The sequence below is a fragment of the Capsicum annuum genome, chromosome 5 (genome assembly GCF_002878395.1).
Source record: "Capsicum annuum cultivar UCD-10X-F1 chromosome 5, UCD10Xv1.1, whole genome shotgun sequence".
Classification (NCBI taxonomy): Eukaryota; Viridiplantae; Streptophyta; class Magnoliopsida; order Solanales; family Solanaceae; genus Capsicum; species Capsicum annuum.
This window is the reverse complement of record NC_061115.1, coordinates 106,035,516-106,058,279: the sequence shown is the minus strand read 5'-3', so window position 1 is coordinate 106,058,279 and position 22,764 is coordinate 106,035,516. Positions and strand designations below refer to the sequence as shown.

Genomic DNA, 22,764 nt, shown 5'->3' with positions numbered 1-22,764 from the left:
AGTAGCATTCCTTGGCCATATTATCTACGGTGATGGCATTAGAGTAGATCCTCAGAAAACCAATGCGGTAAAAAATTGGCCTTGCCCTGTGTCTCCATCAGATATCAAGAGTTTTTTAGGTTTGGCTGGCTATTACCAATGATTTGTCAAGGGATTTTCTTCTATTACATCTCCTATGTCCAGATTGAATCAGAAGAAGGTCAAGTTTCAGTGGTCAAAACCTTGCGAGAAGAGTTTTTAGGAGTTGAAGACTCGACTCACCTCAGCTCCAGTTTTAGCACTTCCCGACGGTTCCGATGGATTCATAGTATATTGTTATGCATCCAGAGTAGGTTTAGGTTGTGTCATCATGCAGCATGGTAGAGTCATAGCCTACGCCTCCAAATAGTTAAAGCCCCATGAGAAGAATTATCCTACTCATGACCTTGAGTTAGCAGCAGTTGTCTTTGCCTATGATTTGGAGGCATTATCTATACGGTGTTCATGTAGATGTCTTCACATATCATAAGAGCCTTCAGTATGTCTTTTCCTAGAAAGATCTCAATCTTCTTCAGAGAAGGCAGTTAGAGCTCTTGAATGATTATGACATGAGTGTCTTTTATCATCCTAGCAAAGCCAATGTAGTGTCCGACGCACTCAGTCTGTGTAGTGTTTCCCATGTTGAGGACAATAAGAAGAAATTAGCTTAGGAGATTCATCAGGTTGCCCGACTAGGCGTTCGCTTAGTTGACTCTTCAGAGGGGAGTGTATATGTTCAGAGTAGTTCAGAGTCATCTCAAGTTTCTGAGGTGAAAGAGAAGCAAGACAAGGATCCTAGCCTTGTCAATCTAAAAGAGTCAGTTCAGAGTCAGGAAGTAGAGGTATTCTCCTAAGGGGGAGATAGTGTTCTTCATTGTCAGGATCGTCTGCGTGTTCCCGGTGTAGATGACTTAAGGCATCAAATTCTAATAGAAGCGCATGATGCGCGATATTCTATTCATCCAGGGGCCACTAAGATGTACCGCGACTTGCGGGAGATCTATTGGTAGAATGGGATGAAGAGGGACGTTGCAGAGTTTGTGGCTAAGTGCTCTACATGTCAGTAGGTTAAGATAGAGCATCAGAAACCTAGTGGTTCCATGCAAGAGTTCACTATTCCTACTTGGAAGTGGGAAGAAGTAAACATGGACTTCGTGATGGGTTTGCCTAGAACATGTCATCAGCATGATTCAGTTTGGGTCATTGTAGACAGAATGACCAAGTCAGCTCATTTCCTTCCAGTTCGTACCTCTTACTCAGCCGAGGATTATGCCAAACTCTATATCAGAGAGTTGGTCAGATTACACAGTATTCCACTATCTATTATCTCAGACAGAGGTACCCAGTTCATCTCTCACTTCTGGAAAGCATTCCAAAAGAGTCTTGGTACCCAAGTTCATCTCAGTATAACGTTTCATCCTCAGACAGATGGTCAAGTACAAAGGACCATTTAGACTATAGAAGATATGATAAGGGAGTGTGCAATTGATTTCAAGGGAAGCTGGGATGACCACTTGTCTTTGATTGAGTTTGCATATAACAACAGCTATCACTCCAGTATTCAGATAGCTCCATTCGAAGTTCTCTATGGTAGGAGATGTAGGTCTCCGATCGGTTGGTTAGAAGTTAGTGAGATCACAGTCATAGGGCCTGACTTAGTATTCGATGCCTTAGAGAAAGTTCAGCTGATCAGAGAAAGACTTCGGGCTGCTCAAAGCTGACAGAAGTCTTATGCGGATACTCATAGAAAGGATCTCAAATTTGAGGTCGAAGATTATGTCTATCTCAAGATCTTTCCTATAAAGGGAGTAAAGAGACTCGAAAATAAGGGAAAGCTTAGTCCCCGATATGTCGATCCCTTCAGGATTCTTAATCGCTTCGGCAAGGTAGCCTATTAGCTCGAATTGCCTTTAGATCTAGCCTCAGTTCATCTAGTCTTCCCTGTCTCTTTGCTCAAGAAGTGCATAGGTGATCCAGTAGTTGTAGTCCCTATTTAGAGTGTTGACATTCAAAATAACCTCTCTTATGAAGAGATTCCAGTCAAAATTCTCGACTATCAGACTCGTAGGCTAAGGAACAACGAAGTCCCTCTAGTTAAGGCTCTTTGGCGGAATCAGTCTATGGAGGGAGCTACTTGGGAAGCAGAAGCAGAAATGCAAACCAAGTACCCTCATCTTTTCTCCGCTAATTCACACTTAGCTCGAGGTAACCATTTTCCTTAAGCTTATTCAGTTACATGTTCAAAATTCCAGTATAAAATTGGTACCAAGTATCAGTGCATAGTTTATCATGCATTCATGAGTTCAGCTTATCAGTCATGCATCAGATATGCATGTTCAGTTAGGCTATATTCAGTTTAGAATTCAATTTAGTCCTAAAATCATATGCCAGTTGAGCATGATCAGTGTATGCATTATTTTATTTTTTCTCCCCTCTCAAGCAGTCATCATTTGAGGACGAATGTTTCCAAGAGGGAGATATTATAATACCCCAAAAAATAAAACCAATATTAGAGCCATGTACTAAGCTCATGCATAGTACATCATGGTTCTTTTATAGTTTTATGAGTAGGTTAGATATATATTAAGGCTACAAATAACTCCCAGCTATCAGACGAATCAAAACATTCCTTACCGATTGAATTCTTGAGAAGGATATTGGTATAGTCAACTTCAAACGAGCATATCTCTCATTATACATGGAATTTTTTATCTCATGACCTATCAACAAATAGATAATTGAATTAGATTTCCAATGATACCAATTTTGCCTAAATTCGATATCGGAGCAAAGAGTTATTCCTATTTTACTCCAGTATGTCAGGCTAGAAACAGTGTGACGACATTCGCGGTAGCTTACCACATTTGTGATGCCCTATCACGAAGGTCGTCAACCTTAGGCAGAAACCAGCTCCTAAGTGATAAAATTCATGGTAGCTTACCAAACTTATGACGCCTTATCATGAAGGTCGTCAGCCTTAGGCAGAAACCAGCTTCTAAGTGACGACATTCATGGTAGATTACCACACTTGTGACGCCCTATCACGAAGGTCCTCAGACTTAGGCAGAACCCAGCTTCTATGTGATGACATTTTTGATGACCTGTCACATTTTTGATGCCTTGTCACAAATGTCGTCAGCTATGATTTTCAGCAACTAGGAATTTATTTAAAAAGGGTATTCTGATCATTTATTTCACCTTCCACGACTTATAACCCTAAAGAGGCATAATTTTTCCCATTTTTCTTCAGTTAAGCATCTTAAAAACCCTTTTTATGCTCTCAACTACAAGATTAGGGTTTCCATCAAACTCATCTCTCAAAAGCAAGATTCAAGCCTTTTTCCAAGATAATTTAGAATTAAGTTTCCCAATCCAAGAACTCTCCAGCAAATCATCAAGGTTTCCTTTATAAGGTATGCGTATTGTTCATCTATGGATCCAATCCATTCATAGAGCTCAAGAACCATGTTTTAAATATTATTTTGTAAACTTTTTATGGTGATATGAGTATATACATATTGACGATTGTTGTTCAAGTTTCAAGATGATATCTAAGGATGTTTACATGGAATATATGTGATTGTTGGTAGAAAATCATGAACTTTGGGTGGGTTGAACTAATGCAAGTATGAAATCCACCTATGCCTTAAAGAATGCATGTAAGGTGTTTGATAAAATGCCTAGGATGTTAGAAGTTCATATTTATATAATTTCATGATATCTAAATGACAAGTCCATGTTAGCGATACACTTCAATATGAATGCCCATGCTATTTATGTATTCTTATGGTGATGGCATGAAGCATGTATGATGATGGAAATATGAATTTTATGTGCAAATTATATCCATGCTTTCCCTACCATGTTTGAGGTATTAATTAAATACCTGAAGTATACTATCCCCTACTTATGATATAGCGAATTGTGGAATCCAATCTTGTGATCAAGTCATGTCATGTGTGTCAGTTTCCTTCTATCGAGTCCTGGGGGTATTCGAACCAAAAAAATATAAATGTGTGACTAGAGCCATGTCATGTTGTCATGATAAACTCAGTCAAGCTTCCAGAAATAGAAATCAGTCAGTCATGTGACTCAGGAAACATCAGAAATCTCATGCTCTCAGTTAACTGTCAGATAATAATACTACTCCATTAGTTAACGCATGTTAGTTATTCAGTCCATGTATAATTAGTCGAATCATGTTCTGTCCTTTCGGATGGGAGTAGAAGTTAGCACCGAGTGAACCTAAGAATGGAAACTCACCTATCAATTTAGGGTATGATTCTTAACAGTCATTCTTGTGTTCCGGAACTACGTAGCCAGCATAGGTTGAGACATCTTAACCTGTCAGATTAGGGTTGATGAGGTGGCTTAACCTGTCAGTTTAGGTTCTCACCATTCTCACTTTGAGTACCGGCCAGATAAGGGTCACTCACAACTGTCCTTACCAGTGGCGCGGTATTGACACCCCTCCAGTCGGGGCAAAGATTGGACCCCAGCTTAGCCATAATGGCATACATGAGGCAAGTCGATTAAACAACTATCTCCCATAGTTTTAATATCAGTTTCAGTAAAAGAACTCAAATAATTCTTCGGATATCAGTATACCAGGACTGTTAGATACGGTCAAATTGAGTTATAGCATGGAAATCTAAGAGTTCAACCAGATTTAGGGCTTTTAGATATAGTCATCCATGTTATCAGAACTACGATTCCAGCCATGTATTAGCATACAGATTTAGCCATTACGTACTCACGATCTTAGTTACTATGTATGTATGTTTATGCTCTTATGTTCATATTAGTCAGTCAGTAGTATTATTCATGCATGCAAAACTTTTGCATTAGCCTATCTCACTCGTATACTCTGTACTCCAGTTGTACTAATACATTTGCGCTATGGTGCTTTCTTTTCATATTACACCATAGGTTCAGAGGCATAAATCCCAGACCAGCAATAGCAGTCGCATTTAGCATACAGAGTTGTAGTGAGTCCTCTTCATTCGAGGACGACATTATTTGATTTATTCATTTATTTCTTCAGTTTAGTTTTACGGAGTTAGTTGCAGATATGTTCCTTCAACTCCTTATTTCAGACAGTACTTAGAGGCTTTTGAATTTACCCTCAGATTTAGCTTTCAGATTCAGTTTTTATTTGTTTTGGTTATTTTTTGCCCATATAGATATTATATTATTTCAGTTAAACCTTATGGCCTATTGTGCATATTTTCCGCATTATTATGTCATGAATTGCAGTATACAGGTACAAATATCAATCATGGGTTAGCTTGTAGTCCCTCAGGGTCTTAAGCACCGTGTAGCATTTCGGTTCAGAAAATTGGGGTGTTACAACAACATGAAAGACTATGATTGTAATGAGGGGTTTTACAGCTATGAAGTTGAGAGAGATTACGGAGGCTATGAAAATAGCCATGATCAAAACTTGGGAAGATTTGAAGGACACAATTTAAGGGGAGAAAATGAGGGAAATAAAGTACCTAGTACTTATGGTGAATTTAGAGATGATGTTGGACCTCTTGATAGTTCTTATGATGACATTGGGGCATGTGAGGAGTCTTACACTTCCCACTCCAAACCTAGATTTAGTGTTAGGTATAACTTTTTCATTCGCAAAGCATATGAGAGCATTGAAGAGAGTACACGTGAGGAGTGTGAAAAATTATTTTCTTCACCTTGTAGTATTTCTTGTCAAGATTGACATGATGTGAATGGTTATCCTAGCTATAGTAGAGGTTGTCCCACGAGAAGAAGAGGATATGCATCTCCAAAACTGATGGGTAATCATGTGCCTTACAATATTAATCCAAGAAGGAGTGTTCACTCTAGAAAGGTGATCATTTATGGGATACTGGGATGCCTCGTTGTGTTAAATGATAAGTTCTATAAAAACTATATCTTTCTATCCATAGTTGACTACTTGGGGTTATTTCAGGGAGCCTTTACTTGTTCCATACTTCTTGGATGGGTTTAAGGTTAACAAGAAGGTGAGGGTTGTCTTCTCCCAATTTGATTACCATGAGGAGGTATGGTGCAGTATTTTTTCTTTAACCTACGGTCATATGAGCTTGGGTGCCGATTGGATTGCACAACATAAAGTTCCAAATGTGTAAAATTATCCTAATATTGTAAGAGCCGATGAGGAAATTACCTCATAACGTACATTCTTCTCGGGACACAAAAAAAAGTCCTCACCTTCTCCAATCCGAATAATGATGAGAGACAAAATATTAAGAGGAGTAAGAGTGGGTAAGGTAGTAATTCAAAAGTGGAAAAAGGAGAGGTTGTATGGAGCGAAATAAGGGGATTGCCACCAAACTGAGCTAACATTGTTTATCCTTCTGTTTCTAAGGATATTTATGTAGGTACCGACATGGCAACCGAAGGAGAAAAATACTGATTTGCTGCCAAGTTTGTGAAGGACCTTCACAACATGTCAAAGGAGAGTCTACTCAAGAACATCAAGGTAAAATAGCTAACTCTGACACTTTGGTGCATGTGAATGATAATTGTATGGCTAGTAGCTCATTGAGTATGAGTTGTAGCTTACTTACTTGTGAGTCTAATGATTCTTTACCTCTTGTTGATGATGTACATATTGTGAATGTGGATACACTAGTTGTTCTTATTGATAACGAAATTGAATTTTCTTATAAAAGAAATTTATGTCCACGTAGTGTTGAAGCCAATATGTTAAAAAAAAGTACATCGTCACCTAGTAATTGGTGTTGATCAACTTATGTGTGAAACTTTTTTGCCACTTGAGGTTATGTATGATGTGCTTAATAGAACTCAAGTGAGTTAAGTATTTGAAAATATTGGTCAACAAAATGGCAGTGAACCCGAGAGCTATTCTTGGGATAATCTTGTGCTTGAAATCTATTTGAAACTTGATATTGATCTTTTAGAGAGTGATGAACGTGTTTGTTCCGAATCTGCTCATGAAATAGATCATGCTCTCTTTAGGTATAATGTCTTGTTTGAAGATGATATAAATACTCCTAATAGACCTAGTGGTGAAAATGATGGCATAGCTTGCCTTGGAAGCTATAGCCTATATGCTAACCCACTATGGTGTGACAACATTCCTCCTAAAGATGGAAATCTCTTCTTGGAAGATGAGAGTACTTTTAAGGGCAAGGAATGTGTGGTCTTGAAAACTACTTCAACTTCTACTTTGTGTGACTTCACTGCTGAGAGTACTCATGGTGATGATTGGGAAACTAGTAGTGAGTACACACATAAGGATACCTTAGTAGAAGTCGACTTGAGTGATACCTTTTTCTACTCTTTATTCACTTTGAATGATATGTATGCTATTATAGAGATATGTCGTTTAGTTTGGGTGGAGACCACGGGAAAGAAGAGTGTTGTCTAGACCCGTGTTTATGGTCACTCTTCCCGTTTGACCCCGGTGCCAAATATAGAAGTGGTGATGTTAGTGCACCCAACTTGTTGCTTGGTCTACATGACAAGCAAAGTGTCACTTTTGGTGAATCCCATAACCAAATCCTCTATACATCTTTCATTAAGTTTTTGATATCTAATTCAAATGATCCTTCATTATATTGTAAATATGTGCAACCTTGGCATGTTAAGAAGATTTGTTATGCTAACTCTAACCTTCATGCCATGAGGAGTTTGTATTTTTTTGTTCTTTCTTTGGTTTTGCAAGGTTTGGATTTGAGGTCGAATCCTTCTCAAAAAGGGGAGGATGATACGAGAAAAATGGTCATCTTATTTTTTGATGACATCTTTGGAGGCCAACACATAGAGTCTCAAAACTTGGTCACCTCGAGGATACGAGAACATGAATGGAGGACCCGTTTTGAGCCTACCATTGAGCATACTATACATCAAGGCCATGAGAGAAAGATTACTTGGAGCATTGAAGACTTGAGGACTCACAACTTTGGACACTTAATGGCTCACAGTTTTGGGTTATCTTTATTGAGGATATTTTGATCACTTCATTTTTTCCAAAATACACTCTATGGCCACCCCTATCATTAAGGGTAGTGTAGTCATTTTGTCTCCCTTTGTAATATACTATAAATAGGATATTTTAGGTCTTCTCTTATTAGTTGTTTTATGATGAAAATATGAGACATTGAAAATCCTCTCTCTTGAGAGTAGACCACCTTAGTATAGTTCTTAGTTAGGGCTTGGATTAGCCATTGTAGTTTAGGGCTTGGAAAAGCCAATATTGTTCTTTGCTTGAAAACGGTGGATCTTAAGATCAGTTGATTCCCTTGATGGTCACCGTAAGAGTGTGGTGTTTTTTTTTACATTCATTAGGGGTTTTTGAGTTTAATATACTCTTTAGTTCCTAATCTTTGTAATAATCTAGTCTTACTAACTATCTGTACCTTTCTTGCAATTGTGTTAGTGTTTGTATCTTGTAATCTTTTATTCTTATTGAATTCGGATCTTGTGTTTATTTTGTTCATCTTGTTCTTGTTGTATTGTTGTTGTTTTGGTGTTAAAACACCTTGTAAACTCATGACACTTGTGTTCTTGTTGTTGGCCAAAACTAGCACTTAAAGGGGTCCTTCGATTGCTATCAATTTGTGGACTATTTTGTGTAGTTTTTATTCCTTCCGTGGTCTTTCTTGTATTTTATATGTTTTGTGATGGGTTTTCCTTGTACGCGTCATCAGCATGATTCGATATGGGTAATTGTAGATAGAATGACCAAACCATCTCATTTCTTGCTAGTTCATACTTCTTATTCAGCCAAGGATTACGCCTAACTCTATAGTAGAGAGTTGGTTAGGTTACATGGAGTCTCATTGTCTATCATTTTAGATAGAGGTACTCAGTTTACCTCTCACTTTTGGAGAGATTTTCAGAAGGGTCATGGTACCCAATTTCATCTCAGTACATCTTTTCATCTGCAGATAGATGGTCAGGCAGAGAGGACCATTCAGATCCTAGAGGATATATTGAGGACGTGCATTCTTGACTTTAAGGTAGTTGGGATGACCACTTACCTTTGATCGAGTTTGCCTATAGTAACAGTTATAACTCCAGTTTTCAGACGGCTCCGTTTGAGGCTCTCTATGGGAGAAGATATAGATCTCCTACTAGTTGGTTTGAGATAGGTGAGGCTTTTTTTATAGGACTAGATTCGGTTTTTTATGCAGTGGAGAAGGTTCAGTTGATTAGGGAGAGGCTTAAGATAGCCCAAAGTTGACAAAAATAGTATGCAGATGTGCGAAGGAGAGATCTTGAGTTTACAGTTGGAGATTTGGTATATTTAAAAATCCTACCATGAGGGAAGTGAAGAGATTTGGCAAGAAGGGAAAACCTAGTCCCTGATATATTGGACCTTACAGAACCTTGAGCCGTTTTGGAAAGGTAGCTTATGAGCTTGAGTTTTCTACAGATTTGGTATCAGTGCATCTAGTGTTCTATGTTTCTCTATTAAAGAAGTGTATTGGTGACCCAGCTATAGTCATTCCGATAGAAAGTGTGGATGTTCAGGATAGCCTTTCTTACGAAGAAATCCCAGTCGAGATCCTTGATCGTCAGATTCGAAGGCTAAGAAACAAAGAAGTTCCCTTGGTCAAAGTTCTTTGGCAGAATCAGTTCATTGAGGGAGCCACTTGGGAAGCAGAAGCAAATATGTGTACCAAGTACCCTCACCTTTTCTCCGCCAACTCAGAATCAGCTTAAGGTAATAGTTCTTCTTAGATTGGCTCTTTTTCATCTCAGTCCCAAATATATAATCATTCTCATGTCTTTGTATACATTTACGAATTCAGTTCAATCATGTATCATGTTTCAGGCTCAGTCATGAAATCATGTTTTCAGTTATGCATTGAAGTATGTGATTTAAGTTTCCCTAGTATTCTCAGTTAATTAGTCTCATTTGAGGACGAATGTTCCCAAGGGGGAGATATTGTAATAACCCGTATTATTCTTAGCTCAGTTCAGCTCCTAGTTGTATGCATAAGAGACTTAAAACCTAAAAATTTCACTAAGTGTTGGGGACTTAGTTATATTTTTGGCTTCTTAACTTCAAGGAGTTTTAAATTGGTCTTCTCAACCCCAAGACGTAGATTTTTTAGTTAATTCATGTTCAGGGGTGTAAAGAGCATGTCTCGGGGAAGTTTTGAATTCTTCGGCCGAGGATTGGGTTGTGTTTGGATTTCAATTCCACCAGCTCATCGTGATAGTGATGCGTCGTGGTAGTTATAGCGATGGAGCCTTCACCGCATCACAGTGAGTCTTTAATCCATATTCCAGTTGCAAATTTAAATGTCTGAAAGGTAATTTTATCTTTTCCCCTCAATCCAATTCGTAAAAACACGAATTAAAATGCCGATTAGGGTATTGTATGCCTATTTTCTCCAATTCTCCTCTCAAAGAAACCCTAATCATCCCTAAGTTCATCAAATTCAATTACCTCCTCTTCAAGAAAACCAAGAAATCAAATTTCCAAATCCAAGAACTTTTAAGAAAAGCATCAAGATTGTGTTTCTCTTTCAAGCTTAAGGACTTAAAGTATGTTTGATGTTCATCCATGGGCCCATTTCACCAATAGAGTCCAAGAATCCCTTTGTAATATCAAATTATCAGTTTTTACATGTTTATGATGAATTGCCTCCATGAAGTTGTTATTAATTTTGATAACAAGTTATGTTACAAGTGTTTTTTGATGGAATGATCCCTCATACGATTTGAGTATTGAAATCCTCATGTTAAATACCTAATTCATGGTTTTAGTATTATAACTATGTTTTCAATCACATACTTTACCCATTCTCATGTTTAAGTTCACGACTTCCATGTGTTTGATGAAATGTCTAAATGATTGGGTTTTGAACAATGATCCCCTATTATAGTATCAAAGCTTTTATACGTCCTTATTGTTATTTCCATTCAGTGCTGGAGGCTTATGAACAACCGATACTTAGCTATTTACATAATTTTAGTATATTTAGTGTGGTTTCAGATAAACCATGAGCATTGTCATTCAATTAGCTATCATTATCAGTTGTTTGCTCAGTTAAACTTAGTTCAGTTCAGTAATCAGTGTTATTTAGTTGGAAGTAGGATTTAGCACCAAGTGAATACAGGGATGACGACTTCCCCGTCAGTTAGGCAGAGTCATTAGTAGCGGTTCCTGCATTCCAAAACTATGTAGCCAGCGTAGGATATGAGGAGTCACCCATCAGTTTAGGCTTGACTTTCTTTGAGGAGTCACTCATCAGTTTAGGCTTGACTTCTTCTCAGGGGTCACCCGTTAATTTAGGCTTAACACCCTGGTCCTTCGGGACATCAGAATAGTGGATCCACATAGCCATATGTTAGAACCGGTAGTACGGTACTGACACCCTTCCAACTGGGGTTACAGGTTGGACCCTGCTTAGTTCAGATTGGGGCATGTCGGTTAGATGATACCTCCCATAGTCTTAGTTCAGTATTCAGTATAGAATTTAGTTTAGGTTTGCTTGACCAAAGCACACAAATTACCAGTAATTTAGTTATTAGATTTCAGTATTTCAGCTTACAGATTATCTAAGAAATAATATATTCTTGATCATGCATTCTCAAATTTTACAGCTCTTATGTATTTTTCTTAGCTATTTCATGCATGCATACTCAGTTATTTCATGCTATTCGGTTAGTCATTATCTCATGCACAGTTAACCCATGCATTTCAGCCAAACCTCATCTCATATACCAGTACAATAAAGTACTGATCGCATACTTTCTTCACACTATGATGTCTTATATCATAGGTTCGGACGCTAAGTTTCCTGACCGCACTTAGATAGCTTAGCATTACAGCAACAACAGCTGTGGTGAGTCCTCATTTTTCGAGGACAAGTTTATCCTTCATTCAGTTATTTTAGTATTCCTCTATTTCAGTCGGTTGGAGTTAGTTGGGGGTTTTTCCCATCTACTCCACAGTCAATCAGTTTTAGAGGCTTTTTAGACATTCAGACAATCAGTTAGCTTATTAGTGTTATAAGTTGGATTTCAGTATTTTCACAGATGTTTTCAGACTTGTAGATTCAGTTATATTTTTAGTCTTTAAAACCTTATGGCATTAATAGTTATTTCTGCATATATCTTTATTTATCAGTTTACTCAATGCTCACAGCAGGTACCAACTCATGGATTAGCAAGTGGTCGCTTGTGACCGTAAGCACCATTGTTGCGATTAGGGGGTAGCCTCGGGTCGTGACATTTAAATTAAAAATATATGTGGACCCAATATATATCAGGAGGAGTATAATCATAACAAGAAGTATGTTTAAACCTATTTCTAATAATACATGGATATATTTACACCTAAAATATTACAAAAAAGATATATTTGGATCAAAAGTATAGGGAAAAGTATATTTAAACTTATTCCTAATATGATTTGACCGTTTTCCCCAAAAAATTAACTTGATCAAATAGTGTTTTACATATATATAAGGGGCCTAAAGCAAGCAGGAGACCGTTGTCTTGTCAGCTTAGGCTGAGGACAATCTTGTCATTTCACATATTTTGGTCGCCACACAACCCTCTAAGGACATTTTTGTCCTTTCACAACAATCTCAATCAACGTAAAAAACTCTTTAAGGATTCAACACCAGCATAGATAGTGGTAGAGATGTTGATGAAATGAAACTTTTAAATCTGACGCTCACATGAGTAAAATTAGGGCAAAAGAAAAAAAACCCCGCTATGTCTTCAGTCCTCGGTTGCAATGAAGGTTTCAAAAAGGCTACATCTCAAAATTCACAAACACCATAGTGTCATATCATAATAATTACTACCACCACAAGACCTCTTGCAGAGTATTTTTCCATTTCAACAACAATCTCAATTATTGCAAAAAAAATTTTCTGGATTCAATGCCGAGAACAAGCAAATGGGATGATCTAAAACCCTATATCCTTTTTAATGCATAAAGATTCAATTTTAAGGATCAGATTAGTAAAATCAACGCAAAGGAGACAACACATTCACCATGGCTGTAATAGTACATGCAACAACAACAACATACCTTCTGAATTTTGACTAAATCAAATTTTTGTACATCATATATAATGGATCCACCAACCTTTGAATTTGTTGTCCAATAATTTATTTTACAACAAATTTTAATGCATGCCAAATTCTTCATTTCGCATTTACAGTTGATTTTTTTAAGATTCAACTAACTATGCAGCGATTCAAGAAAGACATGAACAAGTGCATATTCACTAACTTTTAGATCTCATTCTTTGATTTCTTTTTTAATAATTAGAATGTTGGTGAAGCAAGTTGTTGGGTGAATAAAATAGTTGGACTTTGTTGAGATTGGACCTACTTTTATTTGACGATGATAAGAGTGAAGAAACTGGTATCTACTAAATTGGTTTGCCCCATTTGTTTATTTTATTTTTAATCTATTATATGATTAAAAAGGATGCATTTGACCATAAAAATTAAAAATATATCCATTTTATATGATATTCTTAAAGTTGAAAAAAAAGTTTGAGTTGTGTTTAGCCATAGTATTTGGAATGAGATATTTCTGATGTTAAAAAAAATAAAAATTGAAAAATTATGAAAATTGAGTTATTTTATGAAAATAAAAATTTTAAATAATTTTTTTTTAAAAATTAAAAAATATAAAAATAAATCCAAAAATAATAAAAACACTCCTTGAGTTGTTCTTCAAAAATTCAAATATTGTGAACACATTTTTCAAAAATATTTATGGCCAAACAAGTATTTCAAAATAAAGTAAAAATATATTTTAAAATATTATGAATAATATTCACGATTAAACGCCTACTAAGTAAGCAGTATTATAAATCACAATAATTAAAAAAGTAAACCATTTCATATATATATATATATGTAAGTATTACAAATCATAATAATTAACAACATAAAATATATACTTTTAAAAGACATATAAAAAATTGAGTGCTTTTCAAATGACAAATTCTATCAATGCCAGTTGAAACATAATATAAATAACAATAATTAACAACTTAATAAAATTAACAACTATAAAAAAATTAATTAACAACTTTACACAAATTATAGTAATTACCAATTACAAAAAAAATATTTAGCAACATAAAATATTTAAAATCGTATAAATCAACTCCCCAAATTTCATGGATGTCATATAAAATGAGATAAAAATTAATATATATTAGACCGTGCTTGCACGGGATGTGATGTCCAGTTTATTAATCAACAGCTACGCTTGTCATATCAGTGTCTTTTTGAGGTTGATTTTTTTTTTTTTGAAATTGTGACACAAACACTACTGTCCGAGTAATGTCTCCGATGCGGGATCTTGAATTAAAAGGGACAAACATGTTTCCCAATTAAGTGAAGTCATTCAAATTTTAAAAATTAGGTGAAAGAGACAAAAAAATTTCAGTTTTTTTAAAATATTTTCATTCCAATAACTTTGCACGATTGTTCAACAACTGTAAAAAATTATTTGACAATTATACAAAATTACTAAAATAACTAATATAATTGTCAAATAACTATTCTAATTATTTAAACGACTTTATCCCCAAGTCTTTAATGATATTATGGGATCACTTATCCCACCTTAATTAAAGAGTGGGATGCAGGAAGTATCTGGAATATTCTTATCTTGTCTACGAAGAGTCCTTAAGATAAATCCCAATCCCTTCAAAACGCACCCACATTTCAAATCTCAGTCACTTTGACAGAGAAAAAAATTTCAAATTTCAATCAATTCCTTTATTCCTGTAGAATCCAAATCAAGAATGGGAAGAGGAAGGGGAAGGTGAGTTTCTTCAGTTTCGCGTGGCTCTATTAGGGATGCATACAGTGATTGAATATAGCAGGCTGGAGAGAAAACCACTGGCTACAGCAGCGCTACTTGCTGCTAATACAATTATATACTTAGGCCTACTTTTCTTCATCCTATACTTCCTACCATCAATCAAGTCTGGTTTAATCTCACCTCGTCCTTAAGGTATGGACCTATTTTCATCTCTTGCTTTTTAGCTATATTGCATACATCATGCGTTTGGTTTGCAGTTAGGATTTTCGCTAAGGAGTTCAACAATTTACTATATAAACATTAAAAAGAGTAATTTTAACCCTCTATAACACTGTAATTTTCCACGAAAGGGATGAATTCCCTCGGCCCTACATGCGTCCGCACCTGCATGTGCCTGGTTGAATTTGGTGTGACACAGGTATGTGTCCTTCATGTAAGTTGTTCAAATAAACTAAAACTTTGCACAATACCCGCATATACTAGTGATTGCTTGATATACTGTGCAAAATTTTCAAAATAGACCAAGAATTTGCAAATAAAGCTGCATCTAGACGTATATTTGTACCCAAAAATGGGTGCTTCTGCAACTGTGATTCTGCATTAATAATTGATTAACTTTAACAGATATATATGTAATTATAAATTTTACTCAAATCAATTTCAAGATATATTAATCTAAATAAATATTATGAACTAATATCATTGAGTTAATTATCTAAATCCCACAAATATGCCTTTAATTGATGTTCCAATTTTAATTGGGTTAATCCATTAATTTGGGCTACGAATAATTAAACCTATTTTGTTAAGCCCAAGATGTCATCATATTCTAGATGTCCAATTGAGTGCTACGTGTCAAATGACGTGGCATGCCAAGTCAAGTAAAAAGCTAATAGGATTATGCCATATATCAAAATGATGCAACAGGTCTATTGAAATCAAAAGCCTATATTGAAAGTTGCTTATACGCCAGTAGTCAATAGGATGTCAATTCTACTTGGTGGCCGGAATAGATTCTTGTTTGATCGACTCAAGACACAAAAATAAAATTTACTTACGAACTTGAAACAAAGAAGTTACTACGAGTTAAAAATGAGAAAAGCACACAAATGACGAAGACACGAAGAAACAGATTCAATAATTAATCTACAACTAAGTAGGTGATTACTAGTTGTTAATTAATTCTAGAATCAAGACACGAAACTAATGAAACAATAAGATGAAACTAAGAATCTAAAATTTTGAGCTCGGAAATATTGCGTGAACAGTAGCAGTGATGACATGGCAGCCACGTATTAGTTCGATTTTATCAAGTGGTTATTCTCAAATGTTCAAGTGTTAGTAAAAAAAAATTAATTTAGATTGGTGGAATTTGTTTTAGGAGGGAAAATAAGTCTTGGAGCCTTTTTCAATTTTTAAGACTCGACTTTTTTCTTGTACTTCTCCTTAAAACATGGATCCTTAAATCATGGAAAAGTGTTGGAAAGTGGTTGAGACTTGATTGATAGGTCCTTGTTGGTTGTAGTGTCTTTCAAGACTAACAAATACTACACCCTTTTCCTTCAACTTTTTGGATTTAGCATTCACTTTATCTTCAATAATATATGAAAGTGGTGATGAACATCAAGAACAACAACAACAACTCTAAGAACTACAACAATAATCTTCAAGAACACCAACAATTTTTCACACGGCCAACTCCAATCCACAATAACAATATCTCCAACACTTGGCAAAGATAACTACAAATTCAACAAGTTCAAGCTCAACTTTAGATCTAGACTCAAAGTGTTAGTGGACAAGAAAACTAACACTAAAAACAACAAAACAAACAAGAACACTACTTGATCTAGACATACAACAAACAAATCTTGGCCAAGACACAACAAGAACGCAATTTTCGGCCAAGAACACAAAGGTGGCAGATTTGACTATTTCTGGAATTTTCAGATTTCAGTTTTTTTTTTTTTTGTAGTTTTCAAGGTCTCAAGCCCAAGATTGATCTTGTGGGAACAAAATCAAGCCATGCTTTGAGAACCAAATGATACGGGAAAGACAAGGGAAACACGAAACAAACACCAAATTAGTCCACTAATCTTAAGGATTCAAGGACCAAGATGGAGACCACACTCGGATTCGCTACCAACAACAAGAATACAAGATACAAGAGTATATTTTAACACCAAAACAGCTACAAAACGTGATGAACAAGATGAACAACAATAATACAAGTTTTGGATTCAACGAAGACCCCAAAACAGTCCACTACACAACACATACAAGATTTGCAAGAAAATAAAGAGAGATAGTGAGACTAAGATTATTACAAGATTAAGAACCAAGTGTGTTTCAACACTAACCCCTAATGAATGTAACAATCAAAACCACACTCTTACGGTGACCACCAAGGGAATGAACTCACCTCAAGATCTACCATTTCCAAGCAAAGATCCATATTGGCTTTTCCAAGCCCTATGCTAAGGATGACTTTTCCAAGCCCTACAACTAAGGGTGTTACTCTCAAGGGAGAGAAAATATGTCTTTCAATTCTTCATCATTCCAAATCTAGTGAAAATAAGACTAAGGGGGCCTATTTATAATATATTACAAATGAAGATAAAAAGACCACTTTGCCCTTAATGAGAGGGGCGGCCATGGTGTGTAAATACTCCATGTGTAATGTCCAAAATGCCCTTAATTAAAGTCCAAAACCGTGAGTCCTCAAATTTAAATGCTCCAAGCAATCTTCCACACGCGAGATTGCTTTAAGTTATGCTCAAAACGGGTCCTCCATGCATGTTCTTGTATTCTCGAGGTGACCAAGTCTTGAGCCTCTATGTGTTGGCCTCCAAAAATGTCATCAAAAGAAAAGATGGCCATTTGTCCTGTATCAAACATTTTCTGTTTTGTTTAAATTTTTCTATTTCTTCATCACAGACACTTAAGCATATCACCTATCCAACGATCTCCTGCAAGAAGGGAGAGGTTATAAGCAGACATGACATGAAATACAAGGTCCTAAAGAATTAAATACCCTTGAATTTTAACTTATATTATCAATTTTGATCTTACAAAGCATTCAACTCTCATCTCTTGTGTGGCAAATTAAAACAAAACTTTCTTCAACAATTGGTTGTCTAATCACAATGATAAGGTTGGAACTTACTTTGTGTTGTATTGAAGTTTTTCTTTTACATATTGCAATATTCCATCATGATAGATAGAGTACCATTTTTTTAACCCTACTCTAACATTACTAATATTTTTGTGTGGTTATCAAACGGATTTTTCTGTGGTTTTCCCTCTTAAATTAGTTACTTTCACAATAAATATCTATCCCAGAACTTCTATTTCATTTTTTCATCGGTGCAGGCAATGTTGCTCTCAAAATAATAATGTGTTTTTCTGCTCGTGAGTAGAGATGACATGGACAAGATAAACATATTTTATTTAATCGATTTTTTATATGATTGTGTTGAGGCAATTATGGCGTCTCTTGAAAAACTGAATGTAGAGTAATGGCCCTTGATATTGCTGAATAACATGTCAGTTCCTTATAACTGATAGGGTTTGTGTTTAAGATTTACATGTTTCTTCTCTCTGCTGCACATCATGTGTTATGTTATATTTTTGATGAGACATTACTTGATTTTGTTTTATGGGAATAAGAGAGTTGGGGGATTTGATGTTGTAGTAATATTTTCCTCTACTGTTCAAGATGTAGCAACCAACATTCTTCAGGGGTCATTTGGTTGGGTCTTGATACGATTCTAACTACGAAAACAAGAATCTAACTACGGGAACTAAGGATAATCAACAAGAGATAGAAGATAGATAAATTGACATAAGAAAATAGAGGAATTTAAGAACTAATGAGTGTTTCAAACTCAAAAACCCTTAATCTAATAGATTTAAGCAGCAAGTCTCTTATGTGGATCAAGAGGGATTCAGCGCCTTCAAAACCCCCATTTCTAAAAAGACATTCAATACAAGTTCACCAATCACACTCTCAAGTGCAAAGATCATTTGATATTCAAGATAAACTAATGAAAATAACTCTAGGAGTTTATACAAAGGTCCAAAAGTGACCTTGGAAAGAAGGAATTAAAACCCATGAAATGACCATTTTGTCTAGGTGGGATGGCCACAAGGACGATCAATCAAAGGTGGCCAGTCAGTCCCACTTTCAGTCACCCTTAACCAGTGAGCTATTACCTTGGGCTTCCTGGGACAACTCTTAGGGACGGTTAGTCACCAAGGTGGTGGGCCGTCGCACCTCTATCCACTCCAAAACAGTAAAGTCCATTGTCCTACTTGTTATTTTGGTCTCCCAACGTAATTGTAAATAGATGGCATCCCTTGGTAGGCATCAAAACAAGATCCAACATCTTCCTTTTGGTGAACGTAGCTTGCAAACCTTGTAGCTCTTTAGCTTGGCTTCTAATAGGGTCTTGAGGATCTTGAAAGAGGCCTTGAGGAGCTCAGAATCATACCATCCTCTCCATTTTGATAAGGATTTGACCTCAAATCCATTGATTTATCATCGTCTAGGACATCAAGGGGTGATAGATCACTTATGTTGAGGGTGTTGTGCACTTGATAATATAGAGGAAGATCAATCTTGTAAGCATTATCATTTATTCTCTTAAGCACTTGGAAGGGGCCATCTCCTCGAGACATTAACTTAGCTTTCCTTTGGGTGCGGAACTAATCCTTCCGAAGTTGTACCCATACCCAATCACCCTGTTCAAGAATAAGTTTTATTCGCCCTTTGTTCACCCTTTTTTCCACTTCTTGATTCTTTTTTTCAAGGTTAAGCCTCACCTTTTCATGTAGCTTCTTCATTGATTCCGCCCTTTGGCTTTAGCTTATCACAACATCACTAGACAAAGGAGTGAGATCCAAAGTGGTAAGGGGGTTAAAACCATAAACACATTCAAAGGGAGTCATACCAATAGTCGAATGGATAACACGATTGTAAGCAAACTCGACTAAGGGTATATGATCTTCCCGAAAGGCCATTTTACTTTAACCACGGGACGTAACATAGAACACAAGGTACTATTTACTATTCCCATTGGGTGGCACGATGTTGAGAAAAACAATTTGGTGCTAAGCCTACCGCACAACGATCTCCAAAAGTGACTGAGGAACTTGGAGTCCATATCACTAACAATAGTCCTAGGAGTCCCGGGCAGTTTGACAACATGCTCAACAAACAAGGTGGCTACATTGGGTGCATCCCTGCTCTTATGACATAGGATGAAGTGAGCCATTTTTGAGAATCAATCAACACGACAAATATGTTATCCCTACCTCTCTTTATACTAGGAAATTCCAGAACAAAATCTATAGAAATGTCAAGCCATGGGAAAACAAAATCTATAGAAATGTCAAGCCATGGGTATAGGGGAGTGGGTAGTGTGGTATACAACCTTTGAGGGAGAATGCGCGATTTGGAACTTCTACAATTCATGCATTGGCTACAAATTCTAGCAACATCATTGCGCATCTTGGGCCAATAAAATTATTCCTCTAGGATCCCAGGGGTCTTTTCAATTCCAAAGTGACCCATCATACCACCATCGTATCTCACAAACAACTCTCTGCAAGAGCTAGAGGTCGCACACAACCTTTTTCCTTTGAAGAAGAAACCATCAAACTTGGAATTAGGCATAGAAGTCCTATCCCTTATCCACCTTTCCCTACCCTATTTCTCATAATCTTGAATGACTAGAGCAAATATGGGGTCCTCGGGATACATTGCCTTTAGACACTCAAAACCCATTAACTTAGAAGACACTGCAGAGATTAACACATGTTTCCTAGATAATGCATCGGCTACCACATTTTCCTTTCCCCTTTTGTATTGAATAACATAAGGGAAAGTCTCTAGGAACACATATCATTTGGTATGCCTTTATTTAGCTTATCTTGGGCCCAGAGGTGCTTCAATGATTTATTTTCAGTTCTGATCACGAACTCCTTGGGCCACAAATAATGTTGCCAATCACCCAATGCTCTAACTAAGGTGTATAACTCTAGACCATAAGTGGAATAATTTAGAGTTGCGCCCTTAAGATTTTCACTAAAATAGGCAATCCATTTATGATCTTGCATTAAGATGGCACGTATACCTACCTTACTTGCATCACATTCAATTTTCAAACAACTTATCAAAATTGGGTAATTGCAACGGGGGGGGGGTCTAAGCATGACCTTTTCAAATGCATTGGCTTGCTCATCCCCCCATTTAGACGGTTTGTCCTTACGGATTACCTCGATCAAGAGAGCGATGATGGTACTAAATTCTTTGACAAATCACTTATAAAAGCTTGCCAACCCATGGAAGCTTCGTACTTCACCAATGGATTTCGGTGTTGGCAAGGTCTTGATAACGTCTATATTATATTCATCCACCTCGACTCCTCTTGAGCTTACAACAAATTCCAAAAATACTACTTCTTTTAGACCAAAAGAGCAGTTTTCAAGATTAGCATACAATTTTTCTCTTCTAAGCACTTCACACTTTGCAAATGTAAAACATGCTCTTCAAGGGATTTGCTATAAACTAGGACATCATCAAAATACACCACAATTAATTTTTCAATGAACGGTTTCGTCACATGGTTCATCAACCGCATAAAAGTACTTGTAGCGTTGGTGAGGCCAAAAGGCATGACCAACCTTTCATATAGACTAAACTTGGTGTTGAATGCGGCCTTCCACTCATCACCCGGTTGTATTTAGATTTGGTGGTACCCGCTCTAAGATCTATCTTAGAAAACACACAAGAACCATTCAACTCATCAAGCATATCATCCAAACGGGGAATTAGGAATTAGGTGGTGATACTTTATCGTTATTTTATTGATGGCTCGACAATACACACATGTGCCATGTCCCATCTTTCTTTGGCACTGGCAACACCGGGATCGCACATGGACTCATACTTTTTTTGATGTATCCTTTGTTGAGAAGTTCCTCAACTTGACTTTGGAGCACTTTGGTGTCTATTGGATTACTTTGATAGGCCGATTTGTTTGGCAATTAAGAGCCTGGCACAATCTATTTTGTGTTCAATTCCCCGAAATGGGGGTAACCTTTTTGGAAGCTCCTTTGGGAACACATCTTAATAATCTTACAAAATAAGAGAAATAGAATAGGGAATAAGAGAAGTAGAGTGGTTAGTATGAAAAGCATGGGCTAGGAGGAGCATGGGTGTGTCCACGTCATGCTCTTTGAAGAGATATTTGTTCCTAGCCAATATCACCATTTAATTCTTTCCCTTCAACCTCCTTCCTCTCCCCCCCTTCGCCTTCCTTTTCAATGGCCTCCTCTTTTCTCACCTTCTTTTCTTTCTCTTTTAACTCTCTCAATATTTGATGGGCTTCATTCACTTGTGAGGGTGAGAGAGGATGTGGTGTAAACTTTTGATCATTCAATTCAAGGGAATACTAATTGGTTCTCCTATCATTCTTAGTCTATCAATCATATTCCCATAGCCTTCCTAACAAGATGTGACAAACTTGCATGGGAATCACATCACATGGAACCTCATCTTTATAATTCCTGATTTTGAAACGAATTACAACTTGTCGAGTTATTTTCAACTCTCTACATTTACTCAACCATTGGAGTTTGTATGGAGTAACTTTAGGAAATTAACCATGGTAGCACTAACTACATTGACATAGTCAAATGATCAATGAGCATACATTCTCCTTGATAAGATATTTAGTATGGAATAGATTTTCCTTTTGACTCGGGTCATCTAAAACCTTACTAATCATTACTCGTCTTACACGAAGTTGGGCACTCCAAACTCTCCATCTTGAGGCTAAGCATCCTCATCATCTCCTTCTACTTATTCTTCTTCTTCAACTTGTTCTCCATCCTGGGATTTCTCATCATTCTCATCCGCTTCTAGGTCATCTGTTCTTCAAGGTAATATA

The 22,764-nt window shown here is 36.6% G+C and overlaps 1 pseudogene; it reads left to right on the top strand.

The window, feature by feature from the left end:
• LOC107871903 overlaps positions 1-22,764 on the top strand; it is a 79,902-nt pseudogene that overhangs the window by 51,887 nt on the left and 5,251 nt on the right.